Source organism: Cupressus sempervirens, chromosome 11 (assembly GCF_028749045.1).
Source record: "Cupressus sempervirens isolate cs-2001-9-10 chromosome 11, ASM2874904v1, whole genome shotgun sequence".
NCBI lineage: Eukaryota > Viridiplantae > Streptophyta > Pinopsida > Cupressales > Cupressaceae > Cupressus > Cupressus sempervirens.
In genome coordinates, this window is record NC_143128.1 from 686,121,782 (window position 1) to 686,135,880 (window position 14,099).

A 14,099-nucleotide genomic window follows, 5' to 3' on the forward strand; every position below is an offset into this window, starting at 1 on the left:
ATATGTCCTCCTCGGCTCCCTACAATGTACTTTGCAACTAGATGAGGGAAACCCTTGGCAAAGAAGTAGCATATGTGTAAAAATTCTTCCTTGGTAGACTCCTCTAGCTGATTATACACAAAATGAGACAGCCAGTTATTAAGATTATATTGTCTAATGTTCCCTCCACAGTGTAGGATATAATCTTTGTAGCACAACTCTTCTTGAAATTGTGAGCCATTGATTCATGTATGATGTCAGTTTAGGAATCACAGAGAAAAAAAAGAATGTTGTTGGCAATCATGAAATTATTCCCACTGATGCTTTTCTTCTTCATTTTACTTATCACTACGAGGCTTTGAACTGCACAAACTTCTACAACATCACCCACAAAACTATCACACAGAAAGCTCTAGAAGGCCTCTCCAATGTCTTTCGAATCTACAGATTTGGGAAGGCAATATTTTTCATCTCATATTTCTCACCTTCTCAGGAGCAACACCTGCCTCATCTTCGACCCTTTTTGCTACATGACTTGTGCTTTCGTTCATTTTTTTTAAATTCAAGAGTATCGATGAGTGGTATATTTCCTCCTTTCACATTGGCTAGTTTCATCTTATTAGAGCTCAACCACCTTTTAAGAAATCAATAAACTACTTCATAGCTCCAATCATCCACACACAAAAAGAATGCAACTTTTTTTCTCGAGTCACTAAGATTAATGTTAGCATATGCAAAAACCTGTTTTGGTGATCTCATTTTGGTATAGGTTGGTAGGATACCAATAGAGGTTGAAGAAGCTGGATTAACACTTGCCAATTGTATTTCCTTAAATATCTCTAAAGCCTTTGCAATGAACTTGTTCTGTGCCAATCCAGCAATGATTGCATTTCATGATGCCAAGGTTGGCTGAGGCATTTCTTTAAAGAGTCTCATAGCCTCCTTAATAACACCATTTCATGCACATCCTGTAGTCATGGCATTCCACGAGACTGCATTTCCTTGAGACATTCTCTAAAAAAAATCACACACCATTTCCATGTTCCCTTTTTGGGCATATGCACCAACCATTGCACTATCCACAGAATTGAAGTGCCTCTTGAATTCATTAGCATCAGTGTTCTACCACTCCCCAAGCACTAGAGGGATCTCAGCATGAGGTACGGGGAACAAATAAGAGCTGCCCTACTTCCAAAGGACACATAAAGTGCAGAATGAGGGTGTCGACTATCAAGCCATTTCACACAGCTCTTTTTTTATAGTAAATGTACCTGCAAAAATTGTATTAGATGATTTGTTTGCTTCTTTTATGGCTTGATGTCCTAGTATAGATTTACAATTATTATCTCTTCTACATACTAAATCCAATTTGATCCTCCAGAATATTTTACTTGTTGTCTGGATAACCTTCAACAAATCTGCTCTTTATTCTATTCCCATGTTCACTGATCTCATTGCTCAACCTGAATGCCAAGCACATGAATTCTCTTACATCAATAGTAATTGAGGGATTTTTCTGTTCCACCAAATCTTTCCTTGCTGATTTAAGTGCCAGCTCGGGCTTACGCTCATTGCTATCCCTTCTCTTCAATCAAGGGCCAAGCCATTTTTGTACAAATGGTGTTTAGACACATTTTCTACTAGTTCAGGAGTTCCACTTTGTAACATTCAATATACCTCCTATCTGGGTGCCCGCTTTGAAGAGGTTAAGAAAAACATGTTTTGGGTGGCGATCATTAACCTTTTAAGAGGTTAATAAAAACATGGTGATCATTAACCTTTTAAGAGGTTAAGAAAAACATGTTTTTGGAAGCTATCATTAACCTTTTGAAAGGTTAATGGTTAATGATAGACTTGAAAATATGTATTCTGAGTCTCTCCATTAACTTGTGATAACTTGAGGCTTAAAAGTCAGATTTTAACAATTCCAAGTGTTGTGCAGAGTTGATAACGAGCTGGAGACATGGAAGTTTAGAGACTCACAAAAATTCAAAGATAAAATGGACAATTTAAAGCCTAAAACTAGGAAAGCTTCAAAAATTAACCATGGCCCATAAAATTGAAACAATTTTATAACCAGGCTACACTCCTTATGGATGGATAAAGATGAACTTTTATGTAGTAAAGGAAACCCCAGGTTCAACTGGTTGTGGATTTTTTGTCAAGGATAAAGAGGGAAAAATGCTCAAAGCTATGGCAATCCTGCTTGATTATGAAACCAATCAATTAGCAGAAGCTACAAGTCTCCTCCATGGAATAAAATTGACTACTCATATCAAAGCTAAGGGTATATGGATAGAAAGTGATTCCCCAAATATCCTAATTTGTCTTTCTAAAGTCTGAGCACCTTTGTGGTCTACTAAAAAATATAATCAAGGAAGTAAAATTTGTTTTAATAAATTTTTATAAAGTTTATATATCCCACTTGTTTATAGAAGTGAATACGGTAGTTGAATTACTTGCTCATATGGTAGTTACTAAGGGAATCACCTCATTTTGGAGCCACGAGGATGCCATTATTATAAAATTAAGGCACTTATTAATAGTGAAAAGACAACAAGAAAAAGGAGAGTTATTTCACTCATTTCTATATATAATGGAAGCATTTTGAAAAATAAAATGTTATAACTACAGGAATTGTTTGAGTTGGAATAGTATGATAATAACCACTTCACACATTTTATGGGTAACTTTACTATAATCTCTTCCTAGTAAAGTTTTTTTTAGAACACTTGAAGAATTCTTCAAATTCAGATTAGGTAGCATAACATATTTATTCATGTTATTAAGTTGAGCATTAATTTATATAGCCTTAGAATCAATAAGATGATGAATAAAATTCTTCAAACGATAATACTTTTGAGTATCATGACCTAGTTCATGATGATATTGATAAAAATCATTTGAATCAAAAGAATTAGGAAGTGGTTTACAAGGATCAATAGGACAAATAGAAGGAAGGTTAAGAATTCAGGCATGAATCAATTTAGTCATCACCTCAAACAAAGGCCTAGACAATTGAGTATACTAACAACTACAATGATATATAGAGGAAAAAACATGTGTGTGTTTAGAACTAGTAGCCACTAGCATAAACTTTAAGAAACCCCCCTCTAGAAAAAGACATAAATTATTAGTGAATCTTTCAATATTTTGAAAAATCAAATTATTTTTATCCATAAATCTCTCAATTTTTTAACTTTAATTATTATTTACATTTGCGGTTATTTTGGAATCATAATTTTTTGGTAGAAAATATGGGCAAATCTCAATAATAATAGGAAGTTCACTAATCATCATGGAATATTACAAACTAAAATTGAACATGTTTTATCTCATAAAAATTATGAGGATAATTACCTTATATTTTTAATCACTAGTGAAAACTAAATATATGTAATATATCCCTAAAGTAACTAATAATTATGATAATTATTGGTGAATTAATTTTAATTTCTTTGATAATATATAATATTTAGGTGAATCAAATCTAATCATGTATCAAATATTGTGGCAAATCTTTGAGTTTAAATTTTTGTAATAAAATAAATTATTGAGTGATTTTAAATATTTAGAAGTAAATTGAATAAGAATATGGTGATTTAGGTTGCATTAAATCATAAATTATTAGCCAAATTACTAGCAAAAAAATTCTAAAATTCACAAAATTGTGAATATTCACCACTAAAAAATACACTAGTAGCCACTTGATCATCAACTGTATGTGTAAACATGATTTCGATAAAATTTTCAAGTTTAGAGAACTTGTTTGAATTTCTTGTAGCATCACCCTTATTACTAGAAACAAGAGTCATCAGAATACAACTCTCAATTTGACATACCCTTAACTGGTAATGATGAAGCACTACACAGATGTGAGAAGGATGTATACTTAGTAAGGAGAATCTTATCCTTAATGTATTTTTGTAAATTACAAATAAAGATATGTTGAATATCATATCAAGAACATGATAGGAAATTTGAGCATATAAATGTTTAAATCTATTGATAAATTCAGTAACTTTCTCTTTAACATTATTCTTACAATGCATTAAATTAGTTAAATATATTAATGGACCAATATAATTCTTAAACTATTCAAAAAAATCATTAACAATATTTTGAAAAGAATCTACAATATAAGGAGGTAGAGAGAAATATCATTGCAAGGCTCAATCCCTAATAATACATGGAAAAAAGTAAGCCATAAGCCTATAGTCTTGAGAAAAATCATAGCATATAGCCTGGGAAAGCTTTCACATAAATTATGGGATCTCACTTACCATTATAAGTCTCAAGATGAGGTACCGCAACATGTTGTGTAATAACAACATGAAGAATATCCAAAGGGAATTGGAAACATCACATATAGGAATACTATGTTTTTTATTAAGAAAAATAGGTTTTATAGGAATCCTGAAACCCAAAAGTTTTTACAAAATATCTGGTAACATAGTATTAAATAAAGTCTAGATCCAATACTTCTACCTACATAAGGCCAAAACAAAAGACACGCCAACAACCAGACAACAAAGCCAAAAAAACAATAGACAAAAGGATAGGAAAAGAAATAAAACCCTTACTATTCATTTTTCCATTAGTTTCTCGCATAGTTTCAGCTACTTCATTAGTACTCTGGATCTCTATAGTTGTGCACTCCTAGTTTAGATCAGTAGCATGTTCCACCAAGCCCTTGGTCAGATTCATTTCCCCCTCAATCTACCTAGGTTCCTCATTGATCCTTTCATCCTTTTCCTCACCAATGCTTATGTTTTTCAAAGATTTGCCCAGGCTATTGACATTATCATTAAGAATGTTCAGAGTGGTAATCACCTAATTAGCAAGATTTTGGTTTGATATCTCCATCCTCTGCACCCTTTTCTCGACCTTAGAAATACAATCCTCTTGGTTCGCTATAGAACCCTGGCCACTGCTCTTCCTTGGCCTTCCTCGTGGCACATTTTCTCCTTGACCTCTTCAATCTCATGGAACAACTACTTAATTGATATGTTAGATTGAGTTAATTGAGTGAGTTATTGTTGCAAAACATTGACAATTTGAACTGGCATACTAACAAAAGGATTTCAAGAAATGATTGTGGGCATAGGTATGCTAAATGGATTAGAAGTGTTACAAGAATCATAAGGTGAACATAAGAATGTAAGTAGAGGATTTGAGGGAATGGGTAAAGGGTTCAAATAAGTAAAATAAACTGCAGTATATAAAGGTGACAAAGAAGGTATGGAAGTAGGGGTAACACTTGCAACAAGTGAAAGGCAAGGAAAACCAACACTTAAAGGAGTAGAAAGTTATGTATAAATAGACATCAGAGGTAGAACATTTGTGGTTATACTAGAAAGAGTAGTAGAAATTAGAATACAAGGTTAAATGATTATGGAAGAAGGAGGATATCCTATCACTTGAGAACATTCCATTAAAGACCTGGCATGAGTATTAATAAGCTGAGGTATAACACATAATATAGAAATATTATTATCATTATTTTTAACAAACATGTCAAGAGCTTGAATAGTAGCAAAACTACTGGGATTCAGATTTTCTTGAGAAAGCCAAGATTCCAATTTATCAAATTCATGAGAAATCTTATTGACTTGGAATGGAGGAACTCTTAAAATATCATCATCATCATGGGATGAGTGAGAAGAGTTATGCTAAATCATACAATTAAGATCATGAGAAAAAATGTGAGTGTCATCATCATTCCTAGGAAGAAAATAGGAACCATGACCAAAAGAGCCTATGAGTCTGTGACTTCACCTAATGGGAATGTTATAGGTTGGACTTCAACTATATAAGATCATAATAGAGGAAATCACAAAAGAAAACCCAATGGGATCTAGCCAGGAAAATGTAATAAAGAGCATTATAGAGAGATCTAACCACACACAAGATAGTCAAATCTAGCTCAATGATAAGGAAAGAAAGAGGTTCACAAAAGGAAAGGTAAACACCTAAAACAAAAAATAAGGGATATAACTCCAAAAGAAAGAGCATGATGTTGGGTTCATCAAAATAAGGTAAACACCTAGAATAATCTATCTAACTCCAAAAAGAAAGGGGCACAAGTTAGGTTCATGAAAATGTTCCGGGGGGAAAGAGAGACAATTTGATATGACTTTATGTCACCTTATTATTTAGGCCACTAAGCAATTCAAATATGATTACACTTATTATCCAAATTAGATTTGCTATTATTGAAAGGAAGAAATGTGCCAATACAAAATTTGAATTATAAAGAGGAATGCAATATAAGGAAATGAATATTTTAGCCCTTAATAGGATAATGTGAATATAAAAGTGATGTTATGTTGGTATAATCAGTGAAATTAAGATATAAATTTAGGTTAAATATTTGAGAGGAAATAAAATATGAAACTCACCTTGAAATGTGTCGAGAAAGATGTATTTTGGATCTAAAATTCATAGATATGAATTATTTCTAAATATATGTCCGTAGATCTCAGAATAAAATAATGAAAGAAACAAATTTTCCTAGAAAAGAGGAATGAAGGACTAGGTCAACTTGGAAGGACTTCCTAAAACTAGGTTGATGTGGTATGCTGACCTAAAAGTGACTTTTGTAGAAAGCTCCCGACAAGTAGGTTCTAGATCTATAAGCATCAACTGATATCATGCCAATTAACACAAAAAAGAAGGGTTTTGTGGTTGGATTTTGATGATGACTTTCCTTGGTCAAGAGATAGGTTAAATAATTAAATGTAATTGAGAAATGTAATTATAAATGAATGAAAGAAATGTTAAATGTTAAAGTTCACCTTGCTTGAAACCCTTTTCAATAAGGATTTTATATGTAAATGTATTGCAAATCTTGAACTAGGAATATATGGCATCTCCACACTTTGCAAGAGATCTACAATTATCCCATCTTGGTGTCATGGATATAAACATGAATCAATAAAGAAGATAATAAATTATAAAATGTAGTTCTCCTCCCTTGATGGCTAATGTTGAACTATATCTTGAAGAAGAAATGCCCACAAAATATCTTTTAACTCTAGATAGAAACACCCTTTCTTGAATGCTTTAAAATATTGGATATTTGATCTCCTTGGATGAAAGAGGTATAAATTTCCACTTGAAAGCAAGAGCTTACAAGAATGAGATATTCTTGTGATGTGATTGAAATGAGTTATGAAAATGAAGCCTCCAAGTCTACTTTTATATAATCGTTTGGGTAGGAAAACAATAGAAGTTGATGAGAGAGAGAAAGAAAGAAAAATAATTAAACCCATGAGGCCTTTTAAGCCCAAATCCCCAAAATAATTGGGGACTATATTAACCTAGGGGGACTAGGTCAACCTAGGTTGAACTAGTCTAGTTAAGGTAGGCCTAGGTTGACCTAGTCTTATCGAGGTAGACCTATGTTGACCTAGTCCAATCCTGACTAACTTGGTGTTAGAAATGCTTTAGAATAACTGAGAGGGGCGGGGGGGTGAATTAGTTATTCAAGGTCCAAATTTCCTAATAATACCTTTTTTCACTAAATATAGTGAGCCCATTTAACTAATCATGCATCAAAGCTTAAACTTTTCTACTTAGCAAGTTACTGTAAAATCAACATGCAAGAAAAACACATGAAGAATCAACACATAATACAATGATTTACATGGAAATCCCATTTGGGAAATACCACTAGTAACATGCTACTTAATTCTCACTCTTCTGAAGTGACACCTTGTGAAAGGCCTACCCTGTTAAAGGCTACAACAAACTGTTAAGTGTGACCTAGTTAAAGGATTTCAACTACCCTATTAGAAGTGGGCTTGGTTAGAGAAATTTAGAACATTCACTTGAAATGCAACTGTATTAAAGGATTTAAAAATGGTTGTCAAACCAACCTAAGCCCATAGGATTTTTACCGTAATTGATATAATTGTTAGAGAGTAGTTCAACAAGGGATTTTGACCTAATACAACTGACAACTTATCTTTATGATTTTAGATCTCAATTTAGTTCTCTAATTTTCTTAGTTTTTAGTCTTTGGGGCTCTGAAAACTTGTCCTCCTTTCAAGCTTTTTCTCCTTGAGTCTCCATGCTTGATGTACTAGTGCAATCTCCTATATGGTCACTTATTGAAGTAGAGTCTCTATACTCTGTTCTTTAACCCCTCGATGCCTTCTCCTTGACACCCATCAACAACTTCACAAATTTACAACTTAGCAACTCTTGCTTCTTGACCTATGACTCCTTAAATAGAAGTCTGGAACATTTTTCCCACTCTTAATCTTCCTACTTTTAATTTTAGATGAAATGAATTAGGTAGGATTCAATGAATCTACCCCTTATCTTGTTTCCTTCTAGAAACATCATGAAGAATCCTCCTGAATTCACCCAAAAATGGTTTACCTAAAATTTTGTGCCACCAGCTCATCATCCTTATCCTCCATCTAGTCACAAAATTCAAGGTAACAAACTTGTCAACTCAGATCTGGTGAATCTTTAACTTTTCCAATAATGCAGTAGCTTAGCACTATTTGAATTCTGATGCTCGACACATACTATATTACTCTACACCTACTATGTTTTATTGACGCTTGACACCTACATTGGATTCACTTGGCATCAACTAAGTTTTTACTGATGCTCAACACCTCTTACATGCTCAGCACCAGAGCTTACTCGAGTTGCTTCAGTTTCACTTGACACACACTAGATTTTGCATTTGTTCAGAACTAATTGATAATCTACTTAGCATGAATTAGCTTGCTTGACACCCACTAATAAACTTAGTAAAACTTTGCAGATAGCTTTGTTACAACTTATTCTTCCATAGTTTAAAAGTGTAGCCAACATCTATATCTTTAAGTATACTATCAATACATCATTTTATCATTGTCTTAACTAATCTTTGCACTTCATTACAAAACCATAACTCAACCTTTCCCTTAGGTGCTTTTGTTACATCTTATTGATCAAATCCTCTTCTTTAATCAACTAAGTGATAGTACTTGGATCTTATAAGAAATTATCATTCTAGCAGGTTTGACATCAGTGACAAAAAAATGATTGAAAACATTCTTTATCAACAATATACCTCTTTGCAAACAATCTCTCTTCTTCAATAGGGATCTTTTCAATCAGATTCCAACAATCTCCCTCTTTGGCATTAATGACAAACCAAACTAATCAACCAATTTATTAGAATGCTAACTAGGTTAAAATAGTAAATCAAATGCTCAAAAGAAAACTCTATTCATTCTATCAAAAACTAACTTGTGACTCCCTCTAAATTTTGTAAGTAACTCCCTCTTTCAAAATATTAGGGATACCTCTTTTGCTGATACACTCTTTTCATTTTTTTTCTTCTCTCTCTCTAGTTGATTGTTGTCTACACTATTTTCTCCCTCTGAGCTACTATTTCTTCCTCTGATATTTCTCTTTTTACATGTCTGATCAGTTTTTGTATGACTCCCTCTTTTTTGTAGCTTACCACTTTGATTAGTTTTGCTCTACCTCTTAACTGCTATTTCTCCCTCTTACATTTTGTTCCTTTTAAATTTTCTTTCTCTCCCTATGCACATTATTTCTCCCTCTACATGCATTGATTGGTATCATCTCTTTCTTTTGATCAATTTAGCTACTACTTCTCCCTTTGTCCATTTGATTCTATAGATTTGATTAGTTTCTACTATTTCTCTCTCTTTGACAAAAATGCAAAAGACATATTATTTCATCATCTTATCATGCAAGTGTAGCATTTGTAGGAACTTCAATTTATCCCTCTATCACCTTGCCTATGACTTGTTTGGAATTTTAGTTCTTTGATTACTTTAGGCAAAAAACTAAAGTAAATATCTTCTACATCAATTTGTAAATTTTCAACAATTAACTCATTTGATGTAGGGCAATCTTGCTATTGCTTAAACAGCCTTGGATAAGGGTATCACCCCTAACTTACCTCTAAGATACTCAAATGCATCTTTAGGTAGTGCTTTTGTGAAGATGTTAGTAATTTGTTGTTTTGAATTGACATATTCCATCCTCGCTTGTCTTCCACCAATTCTCTTACATAGTGATACTTAATTGCAATGTGCTTTATTTTGGAATGCATCATAGGATTCTTTGGTATGTTGATGGCACTTGTGTTATCACAATACAATATCATAGGTTCAGTTACCTCTTCTTTCATATCTTGCAAAAAAAATTTGATTCATACAATATTGGTGTAGTTGGTAGAAATAACAACATACTCAGCTTTTGATGTGGACTGTGAAGTACAACTTTTCTTTTTGCTAGTCCAAGTGACTAATATTTTACCGAAGAAAAGTGCTCCTCCACTGGTGTTTTTTCTATCATCAATATTTCCTCCCCAATCTGCATTAGTATAGGCTTTCAATTCAAACTTTTCAGTCTTCTTGTAGTATAATCCAAAGTCATCAGTTACTTTTAGGTACCTCAATATTCTTTTTACTGCCATAAGATGATTTTCTCTTAGATTTTCATAAAATCTTGCCACTATTCCAACAACTAATGCAATGTCTAGTCTACTATGCACAACATACTATAACTTTCCAATCATTGATCTATACATTGCCTGATTTACTTCAACTGACTCATCATTCTTGGATAACTTATGTTCTATTACCATTGCTGTAGTGATTGCTTTTGAATCTTCCAAGCCAAATGTCTTGAGTATCTCCTTGATATATTTTGATTGGGTCACAAATATGCCATGTTTCAACTAATGTACTTGCAATCCAACAAAGAATTTGATTTCTCCAAACATTGACATCTCAAACTTATGTTTTATCTGGTCAAAAGAATCTTTGCATAGGGCATCTTTCCCTCCAAATATTATATCATCAACAAATATTTTAGATATCAAAATGTCTTTACCTTTTTCTGCCTTGATATACAGGTTGTTGTCATCATCTGTTCTTTCAAATCCTATCTTTACAAGATATTTGTGTAGTCTCTCATACCATGCTCTAGATGCTTGTTTCAAACCATAGAGTGTTGTATGTAGTTTGTAGACCATATCCTTGCATTTTTCATCAACAAATCCCTCTAGTTGTTTTATATAGACTTCCTCCTCTAGTATACCATTCAAAAAAATAGACTTTACATCCATTTGGTTGACTTTAAAACCTTTGTAAGAAACATATGCAAGTAAAGTTCTTACTCCTTACATTCTTGCAACAGGGGCAAAATGTTTCCCCATAGTCCAACCCTTCTTCTTGTGCATAACCTTTGCAAACTAGTCTAGCCTTATTTCTTATGATCTCACCATTCTCATCTAGCTTATACCTAAATACCCATTTGGTACCAATCACATTTTTATTAGTTGGTCTTGAAACTAAGGTCCATGTTTTGTTCTTCCCTATCTAATCTATCTCTTCTTCCATATCTTTATGCCAATTATCATCTTGCAGTGCATCTTTTACTATTTTGGGCTTGATATTTCTCAATAGACATGATTCATTTTTGAGTATATTCCGTGTCATTGGTCTAGCTTCCTTGTCACCAATGATTTGTTCTACAAGGTGATGTCTTCTCACATACTTTGATAACCTTGGTTCTTTCCTCATTTCCAAGTTTTTTCATTTAGCTTTAGAGTCACTATGCACATCTCTTTCTAGTATTTCACCATCTCTTTCATGTGTGTTGATTTTAAAATCAAAATGTGAATTATCTTCATTTTGCATCTTGACTTCTAAATGTAGCTCAACATTCACTGGTTGTGGCTTAGCTAATACTAAAACTTGTTGCTAATTCCCAACAGTATTGGTAGCTTCTTCTTTAGTAGGCATTCCTTCATAGAAGTATAGAAAGAATTTATACTCTTCCAGTTTCTTGGTTTCATTAGCTTGAACTTTTGCATGCTCATCAAAATTTACATTTGCACTCTCCACAATCTTGTTATTGTTAGTATTCAAACAATTATATGCTTTACTTCTAGTGGAGTATCCAAGGAATATGTCTTCATCACTCTTTGCATCAAACTTCTCATTTCTAGTATCTTTGAGAATATAGCATTTACAACCAAACACTTTGAAATTTTTTACATTGGATGAGTGACCATACCATAATTCAAAATATGTTGCATTTGTAACTTTCTTGAATTTTACTAGATTCAGGGTATAGACAACTAAATTTATAGCTTCTCTCCAGTACTTTAGAGTAACATTCTTCTCCATCATTAATGTTCTAGCATAGTCTATTACTGATATATTCCTTCATTTTGTAATGTCATTCTGTGGTGGAGTTCTTGGTCTGATGTTTCTCTTTTAATTCCTTTGTCATTGCAAAATGTCTCGAATTATTTTGATGTGAACTCTCCTCCTCTATCTAATCTTAGGCACTTCAGACTCTTTCCTATTTCTTTCTCAACCTTGGCCAAATACCACTTAAATATTTGAAATGCATCAGATTTCTAACTTAAGGACATGGAAATCATCATCCTAGAATAGTCATCTACAAACAACATTATGTATATGTCTCATTTGTAGCTTTGCACTTTTACTGGCCCACATAAATCTGTATGGACTAACTCTGATACTTCTTTGGAAGTGTAGGTTTTTCTTTTGAAACTTGACTTGGTCATCTTTCCTAGTTAACACTATTTTCATATTGTATTTTCAAGCTTCTTCAGTTTAGGAATGTAGAACCAGAATCAGTGTGCAAAGAACATTAACAAATAAAGTAAACATTCACAAACCAAAAACTAAATTCACATATATGCTTAGACAAAGAAAGCAAACACGAAGTGCAAACGTCACAAGAGAAAACAATCCATGCTCTCTTGATTCTGTAGATGTGTCCTTTTGCTGTGGATGTATGCTCAAGATGCTCAAAAGTTGCTTCAATGGAGATGGGTAATGGCAAATTGGTAGCTTTGTGAGCTCTCAATTTGGCATTATAAGGGTAATATTGATGGCTTTGGTTCTCAAAATAGCATGGTAACTTTAGCTCAAAGATTGTTGAGGAAATGGCTTGGGATGGGATTCAATTTATAGGCTAAGGGGTAGAGAGATGGAGGGCTTAGATGCAAGGATGGATGAAGGCTTAAGGAGGGCTAAGATGCACTCAAAGGGGAGCACATGGATTGTGCTTGTTTAGCACCAATGGGAAGGTGACACCTGTCACAAGGAGGATGAGTGTGAGAGGGTAGGGTAAAGGGTTGGTTAAAATCATGATGAGTGGGGTTGAGTATGTAAGAGGGATGTAAGAGGAATGAGTGTGGAAGAGGGAAGAGTGTGGAAGATGGGTGTAAGAGTCATGAGTGGGCTTGTAAGAGTCTTTATGTTTTGTAAGAGCACTCATGACTTAGTGGTTGGGTTTTTTTGAGGGGAGACTTTGGTTTGGATTAGGAAAGTCTTAAACTTGTTTAAGGCATGTGACAACATTAGGGGGTGGATTAGGCTTGGGTTTAGGATTAGATTAGGGATGTTAGAGATGTGCAAGTGGATGACATTAATGAGGGTGGGTGAGTTAGTGGCTAAGCTTGGTTAGTATGGGTGGATGGGGTGGATTAGGCTAAATGGAGGATTAGAGATAGGTTAGGGGTTTTTGAATTTGAGGATTTTATTTATCAAATAGATTTATTTAATAAATGGGGATTTTTGGAATTAGATAGAAGAATAGGATTTAATTGATAAATAATAGATTATTTGATTTATCAATTAGGACTATAGATGATTAATTAAATTAATCAACTAGGGGATGACAAAGGATTAATTAAATAGAAATTTAATTAATAATGCCCTTTTTAGATAACTAAATAGGATTACTAAAATAGTGTAATCAAATTTAGGTGTCTACAAGGAAAACCTCTAACTTTCTTCATTTTGCTGATGCTAACCAGATTATTGAAGTTGACATGACATAGTCTTTTATGCCATAGCCACACATCATCAAATCTAACAACAAAAAATGATGCATCTTCCATATCTAGGTAAAACAAATTTCTCCTAGTTTGTTCTTCTTTTCCTATTAGATTTCCATCAGTGTCATAGATTTTGGTAGTTTTATTTCCAAATTCTACTTTGCAACCTATATTGCCTCATTGTGACACAATCAATAGATTGTAGTTTAATCTTGTAACATAATATGCATTATCACATGAAATTTTCTTTGTA